Genomic DNA, 25762 nt, shown 5'->3' on the forward strand with positions numbered 1-25762 from the left:
AAACCCCTCCACTTCTACTCTAGAAATCACAGATCATATGATAGTGATATTTTAATTTCCACAAATCCACTGATGTCCCTTAACAGGATGAGGAAATGCTGCATACAGCAGGTCAACATCAAAAAACACTTTTGTTCCATAATAAAATTCTCAGTTATTCTAGAAAACTTAAAATTTCAAGACTTTTTTTAAAGTCATTATGAACCTTCACTTGCCTTTGAGGCTGCATTCACTCGTGTAGTTTGGTACTTTTGTACCAACCGAAAGGAAAGCGATATGTTGAAGAGTGGTTAGATAAGAGACAGTCCTGGTTTATGGTGTGCCTGTTTGCTGGTCCCGTCAATGTAATAACAATCATGCACGTCAAAGACTTTCATACTGTACATGGTGGACTCATGAAGCACTCCTTCAGAATCATGTCACTGACCTGATTAAAGTTAATCAAATATTCACCCTCCTTTTAGCACAGTCTTCTTCATATTATCTGGCCCCTTTGCTTCAGTATGCTGGCTAGATAAGTAGAAAATAGCGTTTTGACTGCTTCCCTGCTTGGTGCTGGACAGGTAGGGCTTACATTTACACCCAGCAGAAAAGATGCAATCAAAAACAATAAACCTACAATAAAGCTAAATCTGTAGCTTCAATGTGCTAAAATGCTGATGAGTGTGTGCATCTTTCACTGATTTTATAGATGCTACTGATACTGAGCCTTTAGAGATTATAGATTTTAACTCATTTACTTCACAGTGTGAAGTTCACACACTGTAATTGCAACAAAACTGATCAATTGCTGTAAATAAAAAGTAAAGGAACGACATCGCAGCTTTGTAAAATTCTCATTGTAACATAAATAAAGCAAAATTTCAAAGGAGATCAGTAAAAATAAATAAATTGTATTTTTGAAAAAGATTTGTCATAAGGAAATATTTTCTTTTTTCGTTTAATTTATCTTATCTTATTGATCAAGATTCATTATACAGCTTTCTTCTGCTTAAATATTTTCTTAACAGCTCAGACAGGTCTCAGTAGCAGTCCTCAGAAATATTAGGAGTATGATATGTAAAGGACACACAGTTCTGGTTCCATCAGTGCATAAACACAGCACATTTAAGTGACAGTCCGTGGGTGTTAGCCTTTCTTACCAAGTAGTAACTGTCAAATCAGCAAAGGAAGTACAGTAAATAGGATATGTTGTGGAAACACGATTATCTCCAGGCTCGAAACGAGACCAGTCAATAAAAGCTAATAGATTAAACAAGACAACCTGGGTTCCGTCCCTAATTCCGGGCATTAGTTCAATGACCAGAAATGCTGAAACAAGCTTTGAGTGAGTTTAGCCAGTCTCTCCCGAACCTCTGTTTTTTTTTAGAGAAGGTTTCTGCCATTCTTTTTCTCTTAATGTGTGGGTGTCTGCTTTTCTGTCTATAATTCCTTCTGTGTCACTTTCTTCCCTCCTGGCTGTGTGGCGTCTTATGTTTCTTGTGGTTTTCAGGCTCCGTGGTGATTGACAGATGCTGGAAAGGGAGGCGGAAAAGGTTATCAGCCCATCTGACAATCAAAGCCCGCTTAAAGCAGCAGCACAAGTCTTGTGCAAGGAAATAAGTCCTGTAGTCTGGAGGAAAAGCTTTGGTGATGCTTAAAGGGGACCTATTATGACATCTAATACCTATTTTAAACAGGCCTTGAATGTCTTAAAAACAAGCTTTTGACTGTTTTTGCTAAATAAATTAGAAATTCAACCTCTGAGCCATGTCTTTATCTTCCCATTCTCTAACCTCATTATTTATGCGGGATTCTGAGTGGGCGGGAGGCTATTATGATGAGGCTCTGTGCTGATTGGCTGCCTGAATGACGCGTAGAAAATGGTGGAAGCTCCAGCCAGCGGAGTTGTGGTTGTTGTTCTGGCCAGAGTTAGTTGTGGGCGTGGTTTCACATATCGGAGGCCAACCTATGTAAATCGCGCCCGTCGTTACATAACGACGGGGGCACAATCTGAACGGCTCGTACATCCACATCACACTGGATGGCTCATCCGGGCGGCTGTACAGACACTGCAGAATTTGGTTGCTTTCCTCCTTCTCTGAGTTGGCAGGCTGAGGGGAGACCACTTTATATATATATATATTAAAACAAGAGAAAACGTGTTATTCATAATAGGTCTCCTTTAAAGGGGGATTTTTTTTCACCTTTATTTTTTTCTATTATTTACTTATTTTGGTGTCGGAGCAGCCTCATAGATCTAGTGTTGGGAGATTCACAGCAAAATGGGGAAGAAATTAGAAATGGAGTATAAACCATGTTGCATAAGTGTGGCTCCTTGAATGATGTGGACGCCATCAAGGTAGCACACCGCGCTGCTTCATGTTCTCCCAGCATGGCAGCTTTCCAAGGTGGTGTGGGTTGGCTGAACCACGAAAACATGTCCCACTGAGCATGAAGGGGACTTAGCAGGGGGCTGTGGCTGAGAAATCTGGGTTACTTTCATCGAAATTACTCCAGAAATTCTTTACAAAATGAGCTCCCGGGAGCTTTGATGCTGTATCTCCTGCAACTCCTTTCTCCCGTGTCTCGTCTTTTCCCTCATCGTCTGCCTTACTCGCTTTTGTTGCAGCTCCTCTTGTTGTGTAGATGGTTTCCCTGGATACGCATGCAGGGACGATGGTTTCCAGATTGTGGTGCAGTAGGATAGTAGTGAGTAATTCATTTTTCCACAGTCCCCTGCATGAACGAGGTCCTTGGTTACACATTTACTGATCATAACCATTAACAGTGTTAGTTATATGTGCCTCAGATTTACAAAAGCTCATAATAGTAATTAGATGTTTGCTTTAGCTTTGCTGAAGGAACCCAGTAGGATCCTTTTCACGAAGCCCAGAATTCCTGGCGGCATCCCTGGTTGCAAGACATTTTGTGTGAAAGTGAACTTAATCAAACTCAATAAACCACTGATGAGTTTAAATAGATTGTTTAAGAAGTCCAGTCTCAACCCCACACATTAGGAGGGTTCATTGTTCTTTAAAGAAAAATGAACATAAGAGCCTGGGAATATAAATATCTGTCCATATCAAGAAGTCAATGATATGAGTTAATCAAATCCTTCTGATAAGTGTAACGGACAGGCCTGATTCATTTTAAAAGGGGTAAATTGGTCATGGTGTGTGAAACATAACTTTCCATTGTGCTAACAAACACCACCCGCTCGGTCTTTTATAGTGTGCCGAGTCTGAGCCGACCACAGGGAGCCAGCTGTGTGACTGGCAATTTACTGAGCATCCCTATCACTCAGCGACTGGTGTTCTTGTATCACACTTTCCACTATTTCATTTTTGTGTGCGGAAAGCAAGGTGGATGTCTCTGCCAGTGAAATGTGCTACTTTGCATGTAATTGTGAAGTTTTATTGGAAAGAGAAGGGGGATTTGAATCTTGGCACTCTGAGGGCGGTAATAGAAAAACGTATCCAAATTGTTTGTTCCTACAAAAAACATAACTTCAGGAGGGGGAAATAAACTTATAGCAGTTTCTGGTTTGTTAAATAACTGTTAAGTTATTGCTGTCATGCTGGAAGAAGGAGGAGGAAGCACTGATAATACCATCTGGACCCGTGTCAGTCTGTGCAGCTTCACCTTCCCTATACAATGAGAGACATATGTTTGAGAGGTAAACTGTAACAGTTTTCATTGTGATACTTCGATATTCAACTAAACATTGACAGCGCTAAATGAAGGGGAATTTATCAATCACTGGAGTTGATTATATAACAACATGACAGCATCCCCCTACTTCCTATTATCCCTCAAAGCCAAGAAAAATTAACACAACAAACTGTAATTCGGTTCTATAGGACCCTTGCTGCTGAAACTCTGGATATTGCTTCTTTGCAGAAATCAGAAATCCCTGGCAGATATTTTGCAAGGGTCCCACAGAGGTTTGAACTCTACTATTGGTTGGTTGCTAATGTAGCCGTTCTTCTAATTTGCCTTTTCATATTAGATGGCAACAGCTTTGTGACTTTGTTTTCCACCTGATTCTATTTCAGTTTGTTTATAAAGGCTTTTAAAGTGAAGAAAACCATCAATAGGCTGAAAAAAAACATGAATAAATAAGCAAGATGGCAAAAAAACATCACTGTGGCTAAATCAACATTTTTGTACATTATTGAAAAGAAGGAGAGCACTGGTGACCTCAACATCTAAAAGGTCTGGAACCCCACGGAAGACATCTGAAGTGCTTGATCTCAGAATCCTCTCTTTCTTCAAGAAAAATACCTTCACAGCATCAACTTAAGTCAAGAATACTCTGGAGAAGGTAAATGTATTATTATCAAAATCTACAATCAATATACATCTTCAAAATTCAAATCCAGTGGATTTTCAACAAGGTGCAAACCTCTGGTAGCATTCAAGAGCGTGAAAGCCAATTTAGACTTTGTCATAAAACATATAAAAGAATCCCTCTCGTGTTCAGTTGCTTTGGACAGATGAAACCAAGATGAAGCGTCAAATGTGGTGGAAACAGTGTTATGGCGGGGGGATGTATGGCTGCCAGTGGAAAAGTCGCTCTGGCGTTTATTACTTCTTACTTACTTTGTTACTTCTGACAGCTGCAACAAGATGAATTGTGAGGTGTATAGGACTATACTTTATCATCACATTCAGCCAAACGCTACTGCAAGAGGGTGGTGTTTCACTGTGCGGATAGAAAATGACCTTAAACATACTGCAAACGTGACTCAAGGCTTTTTGAAGGCAAAGAAATAAAATGTATTTTTCAATGGCTAGGTCAGTCACCTGATCTGTCCAGCAGTCCATGCTTTCAGTAAAACTGAAAAGACAAATATGGATCCAAAAAGGCCCACCGACAAGCAGCATCTACCTGTGGAGCATCTTCAGGTCAGAAGCTTTGAATGTGATGATGTCCATGTCTCCGGACTCCATGCAGTCATTACCTGCAAAGGATTTTAAGACATGTAATAAAATACTGGTTATATTTAAAGGTATTATACCTTTAATTATACTTTTGAACCCCTGCAAATGAATGAACTTTGCTTAAAGTGGGCATAATTTCCATATATTTAATGCCATATTTTTGTGAAACCTTTTACATTAAAACTGAGTCTAAACTTTGGTCACATCTTGATATTTTTACTTCAAATCTGGTGTTTTTATATACTGTATCTGTATTTGAGGGTGTTTACAGCCTTCACATGAAGAAATGTGGAAAATGCTTCAGTGAAGCTCCAGTACTGGCAGCAAGTATGGCAGCTGCATGTCAAAGGGGTTGCTATGGTGACTGGACATAGTCTGTTCAGCCATCCCTTCCCTCTCTCTGTGTCTCCTCGCGTCCAATTTTCTTTTTTTTTTTGCCAGTTACTTTGTATTTTACCAGTGGACTGTGCACTTTATACTACTGGTTTCTGGACACACGACAAAAAAACCTTTTTAAACCCTATCATGACGGATGATGCAACAGAAAATTTCCGTCCCCTTTCCAAAGAGAGAAAATATTTCCAGGAAGGCAACAACTGGTTCTGGCATCATGCATTCACATCCTTATTGCTGTTTCCCCTCAGAGCAGCATAATTGTGGGAGGAGGAGGAAGTTGGGGGGGGGCTGAGCGAGCCCCGAGCAGATAATCACATCCTGACAGGAGAAATTATTGTGTTCGGTAGCAGAGCAGGGCAGTTGCGTGTCTCAGACAGAAATGTCACATTGCTTTATGTTCCCCGACCTTACATGCTGAGGTCATCAAGTGCCTGTGTGTGTTAAAAGCTTCGCCATAGTCTTTGGGAATCTCAGAGGGTTCAGCACCCTTTAAAAAAACCTTCAGAAGTCATTCCAGGCGCAGCTACAATATAATCACAGCCTGCGTTTCCCTGCGAGGCTCATTCTCGCACGGGCTGCCCCTTTTATAAAAAAGTCTTCCTTTACTTGATTTGTTTTCAAAGGGGCTGGACAATAATGCATCTAACCGTGGTCTTTAACTCTCACATTAACACAGTTGGTTATGGTTGAGGAGCCATAAGGATAGGACGGCTAGGGAGCAAAATGGTTTAATGTCACCAACATTCTTACATGAGCCCATAATGAGAGCAATGGGGCACTGAAAATAGAAGCTAAAGCTTGTGATGAGAGTCTAATGCAGTGACTCAATGGGATTTTTGTCTTTGTGAGCTTGTGTGCAAGAACACGGTAACATATGCCTGCCCAAGCTCACAGCTCAACACTGATGTTTAGATACAGTAGACGCATACAGACAAAAGCAAGGTCACATAAAAAGCCTTTATTCCCACTCTGAAATGAAGGGCTTTGTACACGTACAATGTCTGACAAAATGATGAAACACATCGTTGTATGGTGGGAACATCCACACATAGAAATGTGTGACACAATATACGTACAAATGCACTGTAAGCTGAGGTTTACAACGAGGTGTTGGGTGGAACAGAAGCATTCAAAGAACTTCCACAGAGAATCTTTTGGAACATGTTTTGTGTTATATAGAGTCATAATTTGCTGTTACATTTCACAATTGTTTAAAGACAGCACTGTGGAATGATGCATTTTCTACATCGCTAGATATAAGTTATGTCTTGAGGATGCAGTGCAAATGACTGATAATGTACGCCCTATTTTAAATAAATAAATAAATAAATAAGATTTTATCTTTTTATTTATATAAGTTATTTCTTGAGGATGCAGTGCAAATGACTGAGAATGTACACCCTCTTTGACTTGGATAATTAATTAATTAAAGGAGCTGTATGTAAGAGCAATAATAAAACGAATCATAAAATGACCCCGATATGTCAACAGACATTTAAAAATCATGTTCATTTCAAATACTTATGTCACTGACAACAGCACTCAAGCCAGGATATTCCAGTTTAAAAAGAGGAGTTGCAGCCCTCAACTGATGTTTATGTTGTCATTTTTTGTTTTGGCCTGAAGCTCCACCCTCCACCTATCTCCCAATCACAAAGTCAGTATTGTTTCGGCATCCGGGTTGCCAGCTCTAATTATGGCAGCCATGGCAGCCTACGTTCCTGCTGCATTCTGCAGCCTACCTGGCAACCTCTGGTCGGGGGGAGGAGGGGGAGGGTACACGCCGCTCAACAATATTTTGAAAGTGACTGCAGTACCAGTTTTGGCCATTTCTTACAGACGGCTCCTTTAAACCACGTTAATATTTACCTTACAAAACTAAGACAAAATGTAAACCTTAGAGACAAAGATAGTAAAATAAGTATTGGATAATAAATGCAAATGCTATTATAATGTTTTGATTTATTTATGATTGACATGTGTGACCCCTACAAAAAAAAGCAGAAGTTTTGTCCGTTTTCTGGTTTTGGGAATTTCAGATGTTTTAACTCAAGTCAGAGAAAGAAAGAAATTATTAAACCTTAAAGAAAAAAGCAACAATTGTTGCTTGATGATTTGAGAAAGGTTAAAAGGACATAGCAATCATTGCGCAGTGAAAAAGATTATTCAAATGTGGATAAAGAAATTAAAATAGAAGCCATCAAGTTAAACCTCAAGGCCACACGGTGCAAAAGTAAGAGAAATTGTGAAAACAAAAAACAAAATAAATTGCAAAACAAATACACAACTACACTTCAGACTCTGCAGTCTGAGGTGTTAAATGTTTATGATGATTTGATCTGTTTGGAAGGACAGAGCATATTCCTTATGAAACTGAGCATGGCAGCACGGCTCAGGTTTGTAGGGGACTGACTTGTGTGCCTCAGTTTCTTTTTACTGGAGAACCAACATCCCCCTCAATCCAAATAGATTTAGCGTATTATCCCAGGCATTACTTTGGCTTTGGAAAGCTCAGTCAGCTACTCCCCTATTATTGCCATGGTTACTCGTCATACCTGTTGTTAAAAAGAGCCAGAATTACTATCAGACAGCCCTTAATCAGCATTCAAGCCAGCATAGAAGAAATTGTTTCCTGAATTTACGGTCAGTCAATTAAATACATGAATAAATTTGTTCAAGCACAAAAAAGGTATTGTTTTCCAGTTGTCCAGTTTAATTGTTTTAATTTTCTCTGATCCACAACACATTTTGTCCATTTCAGACTGATCAGCAGAATTGGGTATAATTAATGATTTTTCTCTGATTATAAACAAACAGGAAAGAAAAAAGAAAGTCAGAGTTGTGAAAAGCTTTTTTTCCTCCCTTGTTGGTTTGTACACACCATTAGACCTTTTTATACATTAAAACAAATACATTCCCAGAACATCAACCTTTGTTCTCAATATCTGAAATCAAGTTCAGAACTCCTTATCCACTTCATTTGTCCTAGCATAGACCACACCTGGCCAATTAACTTATTTTTCCTCAGTTATCCAATACTTTAGAGCCCCTGAAAATGAAGGTACTTAAAATGAATGTTATTCCTCAACGGTAAATGCCTGAGAGGCTTTGTAGAAAATCTCCATTTTAATCACAGCATGACCATTTTACTTGAAAATGATAGTGCTGGTGTACATGAATATGTGTATATACACATAGATGAAAAGATAACGAGAAAGATATAGATATGTATTCGATAATATATTGTGTCTTTCAAGTCAGCCAGAATTAATGCACCTTGAGTGCTTGTTGTAATTATCTTTGAGAATTGATGTTTGGCAGAAAAAGCTGCTTAAAAGGGAGTATTCAGAGACTCCCCAGTAATTACTATGAATCATTATCATACTTCAACTGAAAGACCTTGGTGATCCTATATGGGTTTTAGGAGAATTATTTGAGGTATTTGTTTTCAAATGAAAGGATGAGGCTGCAGGGCAGATTACTTTACTTAGTATGCCCCTTATTGAAACACTCGTGCAGAATTGCTATGTGCTGAGAAGCACGTACAGTACTTGCCTGCAAATAAGTAGCCTCCGTTCTGAGCTTTGCAGGGCAACCAGTGGCTACTGCCTGTGGGAGAGTGACTGCAGTGTGGCAAACTGTGATAAAACACCTGCAGTTGTCGCCTCTGACTTGATGGATGTGGAGCAACTTACATGCTGTGCAGGGTAAGATGAAAATTTGCAATGTGCCTCAAAGCTGACTGACTTGGTCGCTAGAGCGAAAGGTTGTGAAATCTGCAAAGCGTGAATTTACAACATTTGCTGTCTAATTGGAATGTTTATGCAAATTTACCCACCAGGTCCACCCAAACATGTTTCCTTCCACCACTGTTTTGCAGGTCCATCATTGCTGCATCCTGAGCTGAGTGCTGCAGGAAACAGTTATGGCTGATTTAAAGTGATGCAAACAAGCCAGCGTGCAGTCTGACTTATCTTTGAATAGTACTTACTCTCCTTATGATTTTGGACAGAGGACAGACTACATGATGTGCTGCCCTATCTTGAAGAATGAAGACAACAGGATGTACTGATATGGGTCAACACTAGACATTTAGCATAGTTAATTAACTAGTTGTAACTGTGTTGCATAGATATTGTTTTGTTAATCTATCTTTACCCTGATGTACTGGTCTGCTGATTTCTTGAAGATGTTGGAATCATCTGATTTACCGTTGGCTGCAGGGATAAGCTTGCACATTTCCAATGCCTTCACATCCTCTTTGGTAGCTAGCTGCTCGCTGCTAGCTCTAAAGTCGAAAGTTAATTTGGCTTGTTGCATGAGTGGATATAGACATAAAGATCCTCAAAAATATATATGACGCTCATTCTTTAAAAAAGATACCTCATATATCTACTTATTCCACCTAAATAATATCCAATTCAACACAACTTTGGAGCTGCAGCCACGCTGAGTCCTGTGGTTACCCAAAAAGCTTGAGATTGATTGAACGAGATAAAGACAGAGGGATTTTTTTCTCCCAGTATGAATAAAGACTTGCTGCAGGACGATCATTCTGCAGCCCTGGCTGTGAGCTGACCAGTTTCTGAATGTTTGTGGGCCCATAGTGTGCTGCACGCAAACGTAAAATCATTTTTTTCTGCTATTGACTGTAGCGACATGTATTATGTAGACCAGAGTTTTCATGCTAGGTTTTCACAAGCTGAAAGCATTCAAGACAGTTGCCAATTATCCCAAGAGTGGACGTACTAGCTCATTTGAATTTAAGGAAAAAATTATATATATATATATATATATATATATATATATATATATATATATATATATATATATATATATATATATATATATATATATATATAGATATATAGATATTTTTTTTTTTCAAATAGAGGAGCAACATATGAATCTTGTCTAAGCTCGAAAGCCAAAAGTGCTTTTTCTTAAGATTTTCCCTATTCCCCACTGAAAATAAAGCATGCAAAAAACAAACAAACAAAAAAAGAGATCAACACATCTGATAGGCTATGACTGTCCCTTCATCAGAAACAAAGCAAACTGAGACTTCACCGTACTGCCTTTCTTCTTAAGGATCTTTGAGAATTTTAAATTGGAAATGGTCTAAGCTGCTGCCAAGAAAATATTTACTGGTCAATAAAATAAAGGAGATCTAGTTCAAAATCCTTCATAATGATAGTTATCCCCTGGAAATGGAATAATGAAGTATAAAAGGAATTTTGGCTCTAAATGATCATTTTGTTGAGGAAATGGTACGGATAAATGTGGTTTTGAAAAAATGGAAATGCTGTGTATTATTAGTTTATATATAATTTATGGGAAATACTGCATCTACACCTCCAAATTTTAGAATCACATACCCAGCTTTATTAAATTGTCAGCTTTGTCTAACATTTACATTGAGACTCTGAAGTGTAGTTCAAATTCTAAATTTAAATCAAAACTGTATTTACTTAAAAAAAAATAACTACCTGAAACCCCCAGCATCAATTTGATTTTAATATTTTAACAACTGCACTTCATTAGTTTCCGTGTTTTTACATTTTTGTATCATCTCGTATTTGTTCTTGATTAATTGCATTTAATTAAAAAGCAAAAGGGGAAGAAAAAAAAGTGGTGTGAACAATTAAGATTATATGATCAGTGGAATAACTATTACTGTCATACATGTAGAGGAGAGAAAACACCAGGGGTTTGATCTGTCCCAAAACACTCCTGTCTTGCTACAACAGCAGGCACGGCACTGTGAAAGAAACAGGCCCCATGAACCGTACTTTACATGGACTAGTCTCTTTTCCTCATCACTGACTTTATTGACCCTAATAATATTTGATTAGATTTGTATTGCGCTTTTCAAGACACTCAAAGCGCTCTCAATGGGTCCATTATTCAGTGACTCCTCTCTCATACATGGTGGTGGTAAACTACATGTGTAGCCACAGCTGCCCTGGGGCAGACTGTGGGAAACATGGCAGCCAATCCCCGGCAACGGCCTCTCCAACCACCACTGCGACATCCACACACCGGCAATGCCCTTACTGGAGGCAAGGAGGGTGAGGTGTCTTGCCCAAGGACACAAAAACAGATGACTGGGGGAGCGGGATTCAAACCACCAATCCTTGAATCACTGGACGACCTGCTCTGCCACTTGAGCCACTGCTTCATCAGCAACTTCTGATCATCATAAAGACTGCAATACTTTTGAAGAACCATTTTGGGCTATATTGAAGCCTAAATTGACTATTTCTAAGGATTAATGGTGCTCTGATCGAGCGGTCACAGATCATTATCTGTTGATATTCGATCAAAATTGTTTAACTGGGGCCTTTTATTAAAGCCGATCAGAAAGTCAGATCACATGGCACAAAACTTGCAAGATCATTTACAACACACACCAAAATAGCTTCCCTAACTTCACCAGTGTGGCAGTTCTACAAAGTTTCAGAGAAGGACTATACATTTACTATGAAACGTTTACTTTAAAAAGAATCCCCCGTGGAGGAAGCATAACCAAACATTTGAACACTACGGACCTCATCGGACACTTAAAGTTAGTCACGCTAAAGAATAAGAGGAGTTTTCAAAGCTTGCAAGCATGAAGGCTGATAAAGAGCAGGACTACTCAGCATCTCAACTGTTAACGAGACACTGCAACGACAGCATCCCTACAGTAAAAAAAGCAAAAAGGCAAAAGCTATATATGTGGAGGATGAAGGTTTCCGGCGACTTGTGTCTTATTGAGATCCAGGCTACGCTCTGCCAGGATGTAAATATTTTACAGATGTGTGCCAGCCACAATTATACCAAACTGTGTACACACACATTGACACGCTGATGAAGAAACATATCAAAGCAGTTAGTTTTACTAGCAATGTTTGGACAGCCAGCGTGCGTCCCATGTCCATCTTGAGCTTAGCTGTTCAGTTCATTGACGAGAACCTCTTCTTCATTGTCAGGAGTTTTCAGGGTCACACACAATGGAGACACTTGTTGCTGAGTTCACAGACTGGTTCCAGGCACGTAGGATGCCAAAGGAAAAAAAGTCACGTCATCCTAAGGGATAATGTCAGAAACATGGAAAAGGGAATGAGAGAGGTAGATTTACACAGTCCCCCGATGCTACAGTCTGTTGGAACAGAACGTCAACTTATCTAATACGGTGATGTGATGCCGACCATGATCTGCCTTCAGCACTTGACTGGCAGCCAGTTCTGCAGAAACTTGTAGAAAATATAATTTCTCTTTGAAGAGTTGACACAACAAATCAGTGCATCAACAGCATCTGTAGCTGATGTCATGTCTTCCACAGAAAACAAAAGAGACTGACTGGTATAAAAAGAGCTGAAGCCACGTTGTTGGGAGTGGTCCAAAACAGATCCTGAGACTAATCAGTTGTACACCATTGCTGCAGTCCTGGAAAGAAAAATGAATAACCAATGCATTTTGGTGTCAATGTGTGTTTTTCAGTGTCTGTTGCTAGTCACAGTAAATTTTGAAATGTATACTGGCATTTAAAGCTGTTGTAAAATAAAAGAAACTGGAAGAAAAAGTCTATTATCATTGATCAAAACAAGGGTTAAGCACAGCCGTACAAAATGTATAATAAAAGGTTATAACTCTATTAAAAAAAACATGCAGTCTGTTCATATTTAAAAATAGAACATTTGCAACTTATCTCAATTCCCCCTCAAGGATGATATTTATGAGTCTAAAATATAGTTCTTTTTTTTTTGGATAGGTATAAAGATAGGTATTTCCCTGACGTACTAAAGCCCCAGATACGTGCCCTGTTTTCTGATCTCTCAGCCTCTGGACCAGAGCAGCAGAGCATTGAGGCAGCTAAGGGCTTGGATCCTCCAGAAAAAAAATACCTCAAACTGGCTCCTCACATGCTATGTGTGATGAATTGTTTGATGAAAACTGGGAAGATGGTGGCAAAGGCAACAGCGGCCAAGTGTCATCGTAGATTAACACCTACCTGTCAGAACCACTCATCCCACAAAGTGGACAGCTACTTGTTTTTTTGGCAAGACAACAAAAGTCGCTTTCCCACTCTGGCCCAGGCAGCACGAGTCTCTTTGTGCACAACTGTAGATAGAGACTTTTCAGCACAGAAGGCCATATTGTAGATGAAAAGAAGAAAAAGTTGTCAGCTAAAAATACAGAGAAGCTGATCTTCGTAAAGAAAACTTAGCCTCTTGTGTTGAAGGACTAACCTGGAAATGGTTGAAAGCATAGGCTACCAATCACTACAGATAGTTGTAGGAAAGTTTTAAATTCCTTGTTCAGTTAGCACTTTATTTGCTGTGGACCACAATGTTTGTTTTAATCATTTTATCTTGCTGCTATTTTTCATTACTTTTGTCGACAAACTTGAATATAAATTGGTCAAATCTGGGGGGCGTTGTTGTTTTTAAAAATGTTGTTAATTGACTTGAATTTTAATTGGAATTAGTTCTGTTTTTTATTTCTTTAATTAAGAAACATCCAAAGGAGTGGACACGTCCTTTTTGGCCTTTTTGCCAACGTGCTGAAGTTGGCCAAAATCTTTGGTTCTTCATTATTTCAACACAATTTTTTTTCCAGAGTTAGCATGATGTCAACATTTGACTTTTACTATATTTTAGTCCTCAACAAGTATTTAATTAAGTAGGAAAGTATATTTTTATGCTTTAAGGCACTAAACTTGAACTTAAGTTGGGTTTATTAGATAGCGATGTATTTTGTTGCACTGGTTATTTAACAACAAACATTTGTCAGTTGATGGAACTCTTAATATCTTGCCACTCAGGTCTAAAATGCATAGTAGTTACTAGCACTTAATCAGTTTTAAATACTCCCTGTGACTGTTAATCGGTGATCGGCAATCGACTTGTCGTGTTTAGTGATCATAATCAGCTTAAAAAATGCTGCTCAGAGCACCCTTAATAATGATGATCAAAATTTCAAACTACAATTTGTCTGTAAAATGTTGATGTAGCCCAAAAATAACTGTTAATGACATGCGTTTTCAATAAAAGTAACAACTGAGTAAACATTTCAGCTTTTGAGCAAGTGACTCGAGGCTAAGTTCAGGCAGAATAACTGACATATCTCAACTTGGTCCCTTATCTTAGTTTCGTGCAACAGCCCTCTGGTCTTGATAGACTTCAGTCTCTTTCCAGCTGTGTTTTGAGCAGTCTGGGCCAAGGGAGAATGGTTGGCAGCAAGCCTTCCTGTTCGCCTCAAGGTCCAACAAATCTACATCTGAACGGCAGGAAAGGAGAGAATCAATGTTTTGGAGCGACACATAGTCCTTACCTCAGACTAAAATTCCTCCAACAATTTCAGAGGCTGATAAAGTTTTACACTAAATGACTATTTCAAACTATTGCTGCTAAAAGTAGATCTACAAGATATTAAATCATGGATGTATTAACACTGCTATTGCCCACGTGATTTGTTTTGGGTTCTCGGCTCAACTGGTGAAGTTATTTTGTCAGTATTTTTATATTTGTCACATACTATGATCAAAAAAAGGTTTATTATGTTTTTACTGGAAAAAAAGAAGAAAAAAAAACAATGTAGGATTTAAAAAAAGGTGGTTCATGACTGCATATATGAACACAGACCACAGTGTGTGCATTCTAACATTTTTGTGTTCAGGTGTGCCAGCTGGCTGTCAGGAGTGTTCTGACCAGACCTTCATCACCTTGAACAACACCTGCAGCAGAGTTCTGCAGGGTTCTTGTGGTTGTATTTTAGTAAAGTGTTGTTTTGGCCTCAAGAGACGCCACAAGGGCCGTATACAGATTGACACACTTGAAAATACAGAATACAATAGGCCTGCGCACACAAATACCAACCAAGGAGGATGTTTACAGAGCTTTCAGCTATCAGAAAAACCGAAATAAAATGTATATAGAAACCAATGAATTAATGATGGTACTGTCAGAAGCAACTAGCCACTCAAGGGCCTCTATCTCAGCGAACCTCTTCTCCCATAACACCTTCCTGTCATCCCTTTCTCAAACAGGAATTAGAAGCAGATAATCATGCAGAGTAACGAAACAAAACAAAATATTTTCTTTTATTTTCAAATACCCCTTGCCAAAGCACAATACTTCAGCTGAGGTTTTATTCACTTGAGTGCTTTTGAAGCCTCTTTTTCTTCATATTGCACAAAATAGGCAGAACAAAGAAGCTTGGGAAGCCCGTTGGAGCATGCCCAACATACTGCATGTCAATCACAGTTACCCTTTTTAGCTTGGCTGACTTTGCTTATGCTAACTTATGATGCTAATTCATATTACTTTACAGTGGTTCTTATCAAATCTGTGCAAACATCCTCATTTCAAGTGGTACTTATGAAACAACTTCCGTTGAAACGAGGACTAGCAGAGCTCTGCTGGGAATCAGCGTTCACTTGGTTGTTGGGGTCAGACGAGGGCCGGCCCAAGCCTCCATGGGGCAATAAACAAAATTTGATTTTGGGGCCCTCTATTTCAGCCAATATTGATTGTTGATCATTCACACACCTACAACGAACTCAATGCAGCTCTGACAGTGTTGTTTACATCCTAATGACAGCCTGACATGCCTTTACACGTGTTATGTTACACGTTTAAATTATGCTGTTGCTGTATCTCCAAAGGTAAAATAATCAGAAACATAAGTAATACCAATGCAAAAATAATACAAATAATATCAATGAATTAATAATTAATCATGTTCAGGGTGGCACACTTGGTTTTTAACATCAAAGGGCTGCAAATCCAGCTACAAGAGTGGCCTGCGTTGGATTTACACAAAATTCCAACATTTTGGTTTCAAAAAAGCACAACAGCAATGTGGAACAATAAGTTGTAGTGCAAAAACAACAAAAATGTGCAACAACAATGCTTTTACAAAAAAATAACCACTTTTTTTTCTCTCTCCCGCTCTGCTGAAGGCGCTGCTCCGGCTGACAGCAGACTCGGGGAGAAAAAAAAATGCTCTGATGATGTATGAATGAGAAGGGCAGACATGACACTTAGACAGGTTCGTCGTGGTGTTGGTGACGACAGAAATGGTTTTTGGGAATAAAATGCCTGTTTGAGACCAACCGCTCTTCGTCCTGCTAACGTCTGGTCGGAAACTACATTAATTTTGCACATTTATATATTTTATTTCAAAATTGCGTGGGTTCTCTCCGGGTACTCCGGCTTCCTCCCACAGTCCAAAAACATGCATATTAGGTTAATTGATGATTCTAAATTGCCCGTAGGTGTGAGCGTGAGTGTGGTTGTGAGCATGGTTTGTGTGTTTATATGTGGCCCTGTGATGGACTGGTGACCTGTCCAGGGTGTAACCCCTGCCTCTCACCTGAAATGAGCTGGGATAGGCTCCAGCAGACCCCCGTGACCCCGCAAGGGATAAAGCGGGTATAGATAATGGATGGATTTCAAAATGATTTCGCCAGAAGTCAACTCACGACCCCAAGGTTGAGAATGGCTGGCCTTATGCAAAATCATATAGCTCGCAAATGGTGACGTTAATTGTTGCTATTAAACATTAGCAAAAACTTTGTTTTGAAAAAAAAAAAACAATAACAACTAAATATATAAGACCAACCCTATGAAACAACTCAATCAAAGTTAAAGCTACACAAATACAAACATGTTATTATGATTGAAATTACTGTTAAAAGATACATTTCTCTTATTTATAACCAGAAAACTAATTTGCTATTAACGGCTAGGCTACACAAATCTCTTAGATAATCATGAGCCTACCAAGCAAGCCATGATGCAAACATACCTTTAACTGCATTTTTCTCCTCTTCTTCTTTCTTCCTTCTTCTTTTCTCTGCCCCTAATGGATATGTCCTTTTTTCCGTAATTTTTTACTTTTTTTCTCTTAGCCGGAGGCACTGGTGCAGTGAAACTTTAACTACAGAGGCAGTCATAATCACTAGGTCTACATCAACAGCAGCACTCTGTTGAAATTTTGTTGTTGTACAATAATATATCTTTGATCATGTAGAAATCACTATTTAAACATGTAAAAAAAAAAAGTTTTTTTGAATTGCTCTTGGGGGCCCCCTAGTGGTGTTGGGTGCCCTAAACCAGCGCTTAATTTGCTTTTGCCTTGGGTTGGCTATGGGTTATACCCAGGCGCGTAGCCAGTAATGGGCCTGGGTGGCATTGGCCCACCCACATTACTCAATGGCCCACCGACATTACTCACTGGCCCGCCCATCCATCATCCATCCATCCATCCATCCATCCATCCATCCATCCATCCATCCATCCATCCATCCATCCATCCATTTTCTTCCGCTTATCAGTCTCAGTAGAGATGCCCAGACTTTCTTCACCCCAGACACTTCCTCCAGCTCTTCCGAGGGGAGTCCGAGATGTTCCCAGGCCAGCCGAGAGACATAGTCTCTCCAGCGTGTCCTGGGTCTTCCCCGGGGTCTCCTTCCGGTGGGACATGCCTGGAACACCTCCCTAGGGAGGTGTCCAGGAGGCATCCGATAAAGATGCCCAAGCCACCTCAGCTGACATCTCTCAATGTGAAGGAGCAGCGGCTCGACTCCGAGCTCCTCCCGAGTGACCGAACTCCTCACCCTATCTCTAAGGGAGCGTCCAGCCACCCTGCGGGGGAAACTCATCTCGGCCGCTTGTATCCGCGATCTTATCCTTTCGGTCACTACCCAAAGTTCATGACCATAGGTGAGGGTAGGTGCGTAGATTGAACGGTAAATCGAGAGCTTCGCCTTTCGACTCAGCTCTTTCTTCACCACGACGGTCCGGTACACTGACCGCATAACTGCGGACGCTACACCGATCCGTCGGTCAATCTCACACTCCATCTTTCCCTCACTTGTGAACAAGACCCTGAGAACTTGAACTCCTCCACCTGAGGCAGGACTTCTCCCCCCACCCGGAGAAGGCACGCCACCCTTTCCCGATGGAGAACCATGGCCTTGGTTTTGGAGGTGCTGATTCTCATCCCTGCCGTGTTGCACTCGGCCTCAAACCGCCCCAGCACATGCTGAAGGTCCCGACCCGAAGAAGCCAACAGGACAATGTCATCCGCAAAAAGCAGAGACGAAATCCTGTGGTTCCCAAACCTTTCCCCTCCGGCCCCTGGCTACGCCTAGAAATCCTGTCCATAAAAATTATGAACTGGACCGGTGACAAAGGGCCGCCCTGCTGGAGTCCAACATGCACCGGGAACAAGTCTGACTTACTACTGGCGATGCGAACCAAACTCCTGCTCCGATTATATAGAGACTGGACAGCCCTTAATAGAGGGCCCCGGACCCCATACTCACCGAGCGCCCCCCACAGAATGGCACGAGGGACACAGTCAAATGCCTTCTCCAGATCAACAAAACACATGTGGACTGGTTGGGCAAATTCCCATGAACCCTCAAGCACCCTGCAGAGGGTATAGAGCTGGTCCAGTGTTCCACGGCCGGGACGAAAACCCCATTGTTCCTCCTGAATCCGAGGTTCAACTATGTATTCTCCTCTCCAGTACCCTGGCGTAGACTTTGCCGGGAAAGCTGAGAAGTGTGATCCCCTTATAGTTGGAACACACTCTCCGGTCCCCCTTTTTAAAAAGAGGGACCACCACCCCGGTTTGCCACCCGAGCGGCACTATCCCCTTCCTCCATGCAATGTTGCAGAGGCGTGTCAACCAAGACAGCCCTACGAACTCCTGAGACTTGAGGTACTCAGGGCGGATCTCATCCACCCCCGGTGCCCTGCCACCGAGGAGCGTAATGGCCTCACCAAACTCCTCCCAGACCCAAATGTGTGCCTCCAGGACTGCCCGAGCTGCGGCTTGCTTGGCCTGCCGGTACCTATCTACTGCGTCAGGAGTCCCACAGGCTAACATAGCCCGGTAGGACTTCTTCTTCAGTCTGACGGCATCCTTTACTTTCGGTGTCCACCACCAGGTTTTAGGATTGCCGCCACGACAGGCACCAGAGACCCTGCGTCCACAACTTTGAGCCACTGCGTCAACAATAGAGGCAGAGAACATGGTCCACTTGGACTCAATGTCCCCCGCTTCCGGATCTGAGGGAAGTTCTCTCGGACATGAGAGTTGAAGACGTCCCTGAAAGAGGGCTCAGCCAGACGTTCCCAACAGACCCTCACAATACGTTTGGGTCTGCCCGGTCTGTCCAACTTCCTGCTCCGCCAGCACATCCAACTCACCACCAGGTGGTGATCAGTTGACAGCTCAGCCCCTCTCTTCACCCGAGCGTCCAAGACATGCGGACGAAGGTCAGATGAAACGACAACAAAGTCCATCATTGACCTCCGGCCTAGGGTGTCCTGGTGCCACGTGCACTGATGGACACCCTTATGCTTGAACATGGTGTTCGTTATGGACAAACCGTGACTAGCACAGAAGTCCAACAACAAAGCACTACTCGGGTTCAGATCGGGGAGGCCGTTCCTCCCAATCATGCCTCTCCAGGTATCACTGTCATTGCCCACGTGAGCCTTGAAGTCCCCCAGTAGAACAATGGAGTCCCCAGTTGGAGCACTATCAAGTACCAGGGACTCCAAGAAGGCCGGGTACTCCACACTGCTGTTCGGCCCGTAGGCACAAACAACAGTGAGAGACCTTTTCCCGACCCGAAGGCCCAGGGAAGCGACCCTCTCGTTCACTGAGATGAACTCCAACACATTGCGACTGAGCTGGGGGGCTATAAACAAGGCCACACCAGCTCACCGGCTCTCACCCTGGGCAACTCCAGAGTAGTCGAGGGTCCAGACCCTTTCAAGGAGCTGGGTTCCAGAGCCCAAGCTATGTGTGGAGGTGAGCCCGACTATCTCTAGCCGGTACCTCTCAACCTCCCGCACAAGCTCCAGCCCCCCCCCCCAGCGAGGTGACATTCCATGTCCCCACTGTGAGGGTTTTGGTCCAGGGATTCGGTTGTCGAGGCACCCGCCACAACTGCCGCCCAGTCCACATTGCACCAGCATATCAAGGTCCTTCCTGTGGGTGGTGGGCCTATGGGAAGGCGGGCCCATGTTGCCGTTTCGGGCTGAGCCCGGCAGGGTCCCACAGGCAAAGACCCGGCCACCAGGCGCTCGTCTTCGAGCCCCAACCCCAGGCCTGGCACCAGGGAGGGGCCCCGGTGACGCCGATCCGGGCGACGTGACGGTCCTCGATTTTTCCTCCTCCATAATTTGCTTGCGAACCACTCTTAAGGCTGAAATATGGTTCTGCGTCAAAATGACGCCGTGCCTACGGCGTGTGGTTTGGGTCGACGCAGACCACACGCCGTCACCTGCGCCGTCACTGACGTGCACCTCCCGAAAATTGTAACTACGCGTCGAGCGACGCAGACCACACGCAGACCGAGAGGGCTTTGATTGGTTCACTTGGAAGCGAAGCATTTCCGGTTTCCGGTTTGAAGCAGTAGTGAACTTTAAGGGCTCTTTTCTTCGTTTATATGTGATTTTTTTTGTTTTGGTTTTTTGCACAATAGTTGTCCTTATCTCTTTGATTTACTGTGACCGGAAAAAGTCGGATAAACCATTCAGAAAAAGATCGCTAACTAGTGGCCGCGGGGGGTACTGAACTGCGACGAAATGGAGAGACGGAGAATTCCGAAGGGTTCAATACGGCGTCACGGCTGCGGTGTGTGCTCTGCGTTGGTGTGACGCAGAACCATAATTCAGCCTTTATGGCGCTTTTATACTAGTACCTACTCAGCGCGACTCGACTCGCCTCCACTAGCCTTGTCCTTGTTTGTTTTTAGACACCCAGATGAGAAGTGGGCGGGTTGGAGCCAAGCTGCTGTGACGTATTTGATTGTGTGATCTAAACGGAGAAGACAACAACACTAAAGATATAGAACATGGAGGAGATGATATATGTGCTGCTTGGTCTGTGACTTGTGTTCGATATCAAGTTAAAAAATGAGAGTGAAAGAAGCTTCAAGCGGCGATGCTTTTTTTTATTTGTTTGTCTCTGCGCTGATGAAAAGTCAGCTGGGAGTCGACTGAGAAGTGACCAAGTGCCTGGTGGATCTGGTCGTTTATGAACATCTGCACCCAGAGTTGGATCACGAAACAGACGTTTGCCTGTTGAATAAAATGAAGACGGCCCCGCCACCCGACCAATCGGTAGTGTGTAGTTTGATGACATCAGATGCAGGCCGACTCAGCACGCTTAGAACCTCGCAGAATAGACACAAAAAAAGTATCTACTCGGCACGCCCCCACCCGCCTCCACCCGCAATGTAAAAGCGCAAAACGGGGGCGTGGTGAGTCGAGTCGCGCTGAGTAGGTACTAGTGTAAAAGCGCCATTAGTCTGGCCCGTCACCTAGGACCTGTTTGCCATGGGAGACCCTACCAGGGGCGTAATGCCCCAGACAACATAGCTCCTAGGATCATTCAGGCAACACAAACCCCTCCACCACAGTAAGGTGGCGGTTCAAGGAGGGGTACTCACTGGCCCACCCAAATTAAAGCCCCTTTCACATAGAGGGCGCAAAGCGGAGACCGCTTTCCCATTCATTGTGTATGTGCTACCGCGTATACACAATGAACCGCGCATACACAATGAACCGCTACCTCGATCTGCCGCCGAGCTCGGCAGCGCACGAGAGGGCGCCTGCCCCGGCGTTCGCACCGCGCCTGCCTTATAATATCTGCCTTACAATATCTCGGTGCGTCCAATAGGAGAGAAGGGAGAAGAGAGAGAAGGGGGAAGAAAGACAGTTGTGTCGAATAGGAGAGAAGGTGGTGGAGGCTCTGCGCCGACTCTGCGCTGAGTCTGCGCCCTATCCGGCGGTGGGCGCGGCGCAAAAACGCGCTCTATGTGAAAGCAGCTTTATTCACTGGCCCTCCCAGCTATGTTTATGTTTCACATAAACATATTCTAAAAAATTATATCTCTGGAACTTTCTCCCCGCTCACATCCACAACTGCACAGACTTACCCACCTTCAAATCGCATCTCAAAACTCACCTCTTCAGAACAGCTTTTAATGTGTGATTTGTTTCTTATCCTTCATCTTATCTTTTATCTCATCTTTTTTCTATCCTTTGATTTTTAATTTTTAATTTTCTTGATCTCGATGTTTTATCTTTGTGTCTGTGAAACGTCTTTGAGATCGTTTAAAAGCGCTCTATAAATAAAATTGATGATTATTATTATTGTTATTATTATTAATAAATATAAACGGGATTTGTTGCTGACTTGTTTTTTCTTCTGATTAAAACTGAACTTTTGAAACAAGTTGTAGGGAGCCTCGGGACATAATTGATTGTTCTGGTTCGGACAGATTGAGCTGCCTTTAGCCAACAAGCTTGCTGGCGTTGCAGCCGACTTTATCGCCACAACAATGTCTAAACAGAGTTCTTTGATCAGTTATTTCAAAAAACCAAAACTTGAAGAAGACACGCCACTGCCAGTGCCTAGGACTAAGTCCACCCAGCCCACTTCTTCAAACTCCGCCCCAGTAAATAAATCAGTATTTTTGGGAAATTCCTGCCTCCTGGTCTCTCCTGCATTTGGGTCCTCATATACCATTTCCTGACAAATAGTGGCAAATAGGCTACTGGCCTAGATAGACAGGTTTTCATTCTCTGTTGGTTGAGCATGTTGTGTTTAACTGTCATAATGCATTTGTAATGCAGATTAGAAAGTAAAATTGACACTCACTTTAATCTGTCTCTTTGTCATGTTTTCTGCTTAAAAAAAGTTTTTATAAGTCTGATTTTTCTGGGACAATATGGCCCACCCATTTTTGTCCTGGCCCAACCAAAAAAATATTTCTGCCTATGCCACTGGTTAGACCCATTGCAGATGGCTGCAGGGTGGTCTCAACCTGATTGAAAGCAGGGCCGCAGCAGACTTCCACTTGGAAAGAGCTTGAAACGATTGGCCTCCCAGCTCCTTCAGTCAGTCATCACCAAAGAAGCTGTAGAACTGCCATTTGCAAAGGGATGTCCCATTTTAAATGTAATTTCAGTGGTGAAATCAGAAATGACCACTGTGTTTAGCCGAATCTCGGATAGCACAAGATGCGTGGTCTTAGTTTAGCGCTAAGTAGCAAAAGTGATGACAGCTTAGCTGTGTCTGCTGCCTATCAAAAGTTCATATGCCTGATTATAAACAATTATATTTGTTGCTTTATATTTAATTCTACCTGATTTTGTACAAAAAGAAATAGTATATAGAAGTATATATAATATAATAGAAGTATACCTCCTTTACAGTTGTCATGGATATAAAATCTAGCTATGGAAACCAAAACTGCTTTTTGGACCAGGCTGTAAACATATTTATTTTATCATGGGGCTCAATCGAAAATGGCTTGCCTTTGGTGCTGGTCCCCAGTGGTCAGACAATGAACTGCAGTTTTCTGACTTCCTCTGTTGGAGTCAACCTGGAAGTTAGAATATTGGATTATGACTACTGTATGTCCTGTGAGGGTGCCATTAACTGGATTTAAAGTCAAAGGAACATTTTTCATTGTATGAGTTAAAATCTCTCTCAAGGTCACTTAGCCACTTGGAACAGGCTAAAAATGTTAAATTATGAAAAACATGTTTTTTCTTGCTTTAGTGGTCTCCCCTCAGCCTGCCAACTCAGAGAAGGAGGAAAGCAACCAAATTCTGCAGTGTCTGTACAGCCGCCCGGATGAGCCTACCAGTGTCATGTGACTTCTACGAGCCGTTCAGATTCTGCTCCTGTCGTTAGCGATGCATGAGCGATGCGTGAAACCACGCCCACAACTAACTCCGCCGGCCGGAGCTTCCACCATTCACGTCAGGCAGCCAATCAGCACAGTGCCTCATTATCATAGCCGCCCGCCCACTCAGAATCCCACATAGAGATGGAGGTTAGAAACGGGGACGATAAAGAGATGGCTCAGAGGCTGGATTTCTAATTTATTTAGCAAAAACAATCAAAAGCTTGTTTTTAAGACATTCAAGGCCTGTTTAAAATAGGTATTAGATACCATAATAGGTCCCCTTTAAATATTAGAGAGAAGCTAGGTACCAGATATGTGAATGTGAAGACATTTTCAGTATCTTTGAAGTTATAAAAGGTTAATTTACTTGCAAATAGAGGGTAATATTGATGGAAAATCCCCTCAACAATTTGTATATAGTTATTTACTTATTTATTTATTTTTCTTGCTCAGGATCCAACCCATTCGTCCCAACAAGACAGATTCCAGATATGTGCTGAGTGTTACCAACAAATTGCAGCATGATTGATATGCAATGAGCATTGAAATACAGATTTATGGCTGGATGTTAATGGAGCTGTTGTCAGCGAACATTTGACAGGTTATCACCTGAATCTTCTCCTCTGCAGCTCCCTCTGAATATGATTCATATTTAAGACGAAAAAAATAAAGCGAGCACAGGAAGGCTTTTCAGAGACATTAACTGCTACGAGCACAACAACAACAATATAAACCATATTACACTGTGTCATTCATAATCATAAATTACTAAGTAGTTAGCACAGCAGCTGATCTACTTCAGCAACATTGTAAAAGGCTTTTAGCTTAAAGGCGGCTCTGAGTTTCCTCATTGCAGAGTGCTTTCTCTGTGTTTTTGTTTTTTAATTCTTAAAAGGTGCACTAAAGCTGTACATGCATAAATACATTGTAAATATTAACATTAGTATCAATTATTAGTTAAAGACAATATGGAAGACAAGTACAACAAGTGATTCTTTTTTTTTTTTTAAAGCATGATGTTTAATGTCACAGGTTTCTTGTTCTGGTGTGAACAACATACGATCTATGGACATTCCTTTGATCGTGATATGTTCCACAACTGGATCTAAATATTTTTCCATTTACTGTAAAACCACAATAAGGAAACAGAAAGACTCCCAAATTATATTTTCATAAACTCATCAAATGCCCCAACTGCTGCATTAAACCACCTCAATGCATCGGCGTCTGTTTTTTGAGCTTTTAAAAAAAACGCTCTATTAAATTTTTATTTTTTTTACTCTAAAAAGCTGACCCTTTACTGTGCTGCTGCTGCTGCTGAAATGTTTCACCAGCAAAGCCGGTGATAATTCTTTATAATGCTCCAAGCAGGCTGTAGAGAAAAGGAACAGTGCATGGTTGTCATTGACTGCGTTTACATGCACTCAATAACCCTTTTAAAACCCAAATATTGGCAATAACCCGAATTTGCACGGCCATGTAAATACCAATAACCCCTTTGAATAACCCGAATTTGCTCATATTCGGGTTTTTAAAAACCCAAATATGACCCCTGGGTTACTCCTTTTAAAACCTGAATATTTGGTCATGTAAACACCTAACGGAATATCCCGATCAAACGGAACATGAATTTGTTTTCTGCACATGCTCTGTTCGCAGGGAATCCTGGTCTTTTGAGTCCAGGAAGTTCTTATAAACACGGCGAAACACAAGACCACGGCACAC

Source organism: Cololabis saira, chromosome 18 (assembly GCF_033807715.1).
Source record: "Cololabis saira isolate AMF1-May2022 chromosome 18, fColSai1.1, whole genome shotgun sequence".
Lineage (NCBI taxonomy): Eukaryota > Metazoa > Chordata > Actinopteri > Beloniformes > Belonidae > Cololabis > Cololabis saira.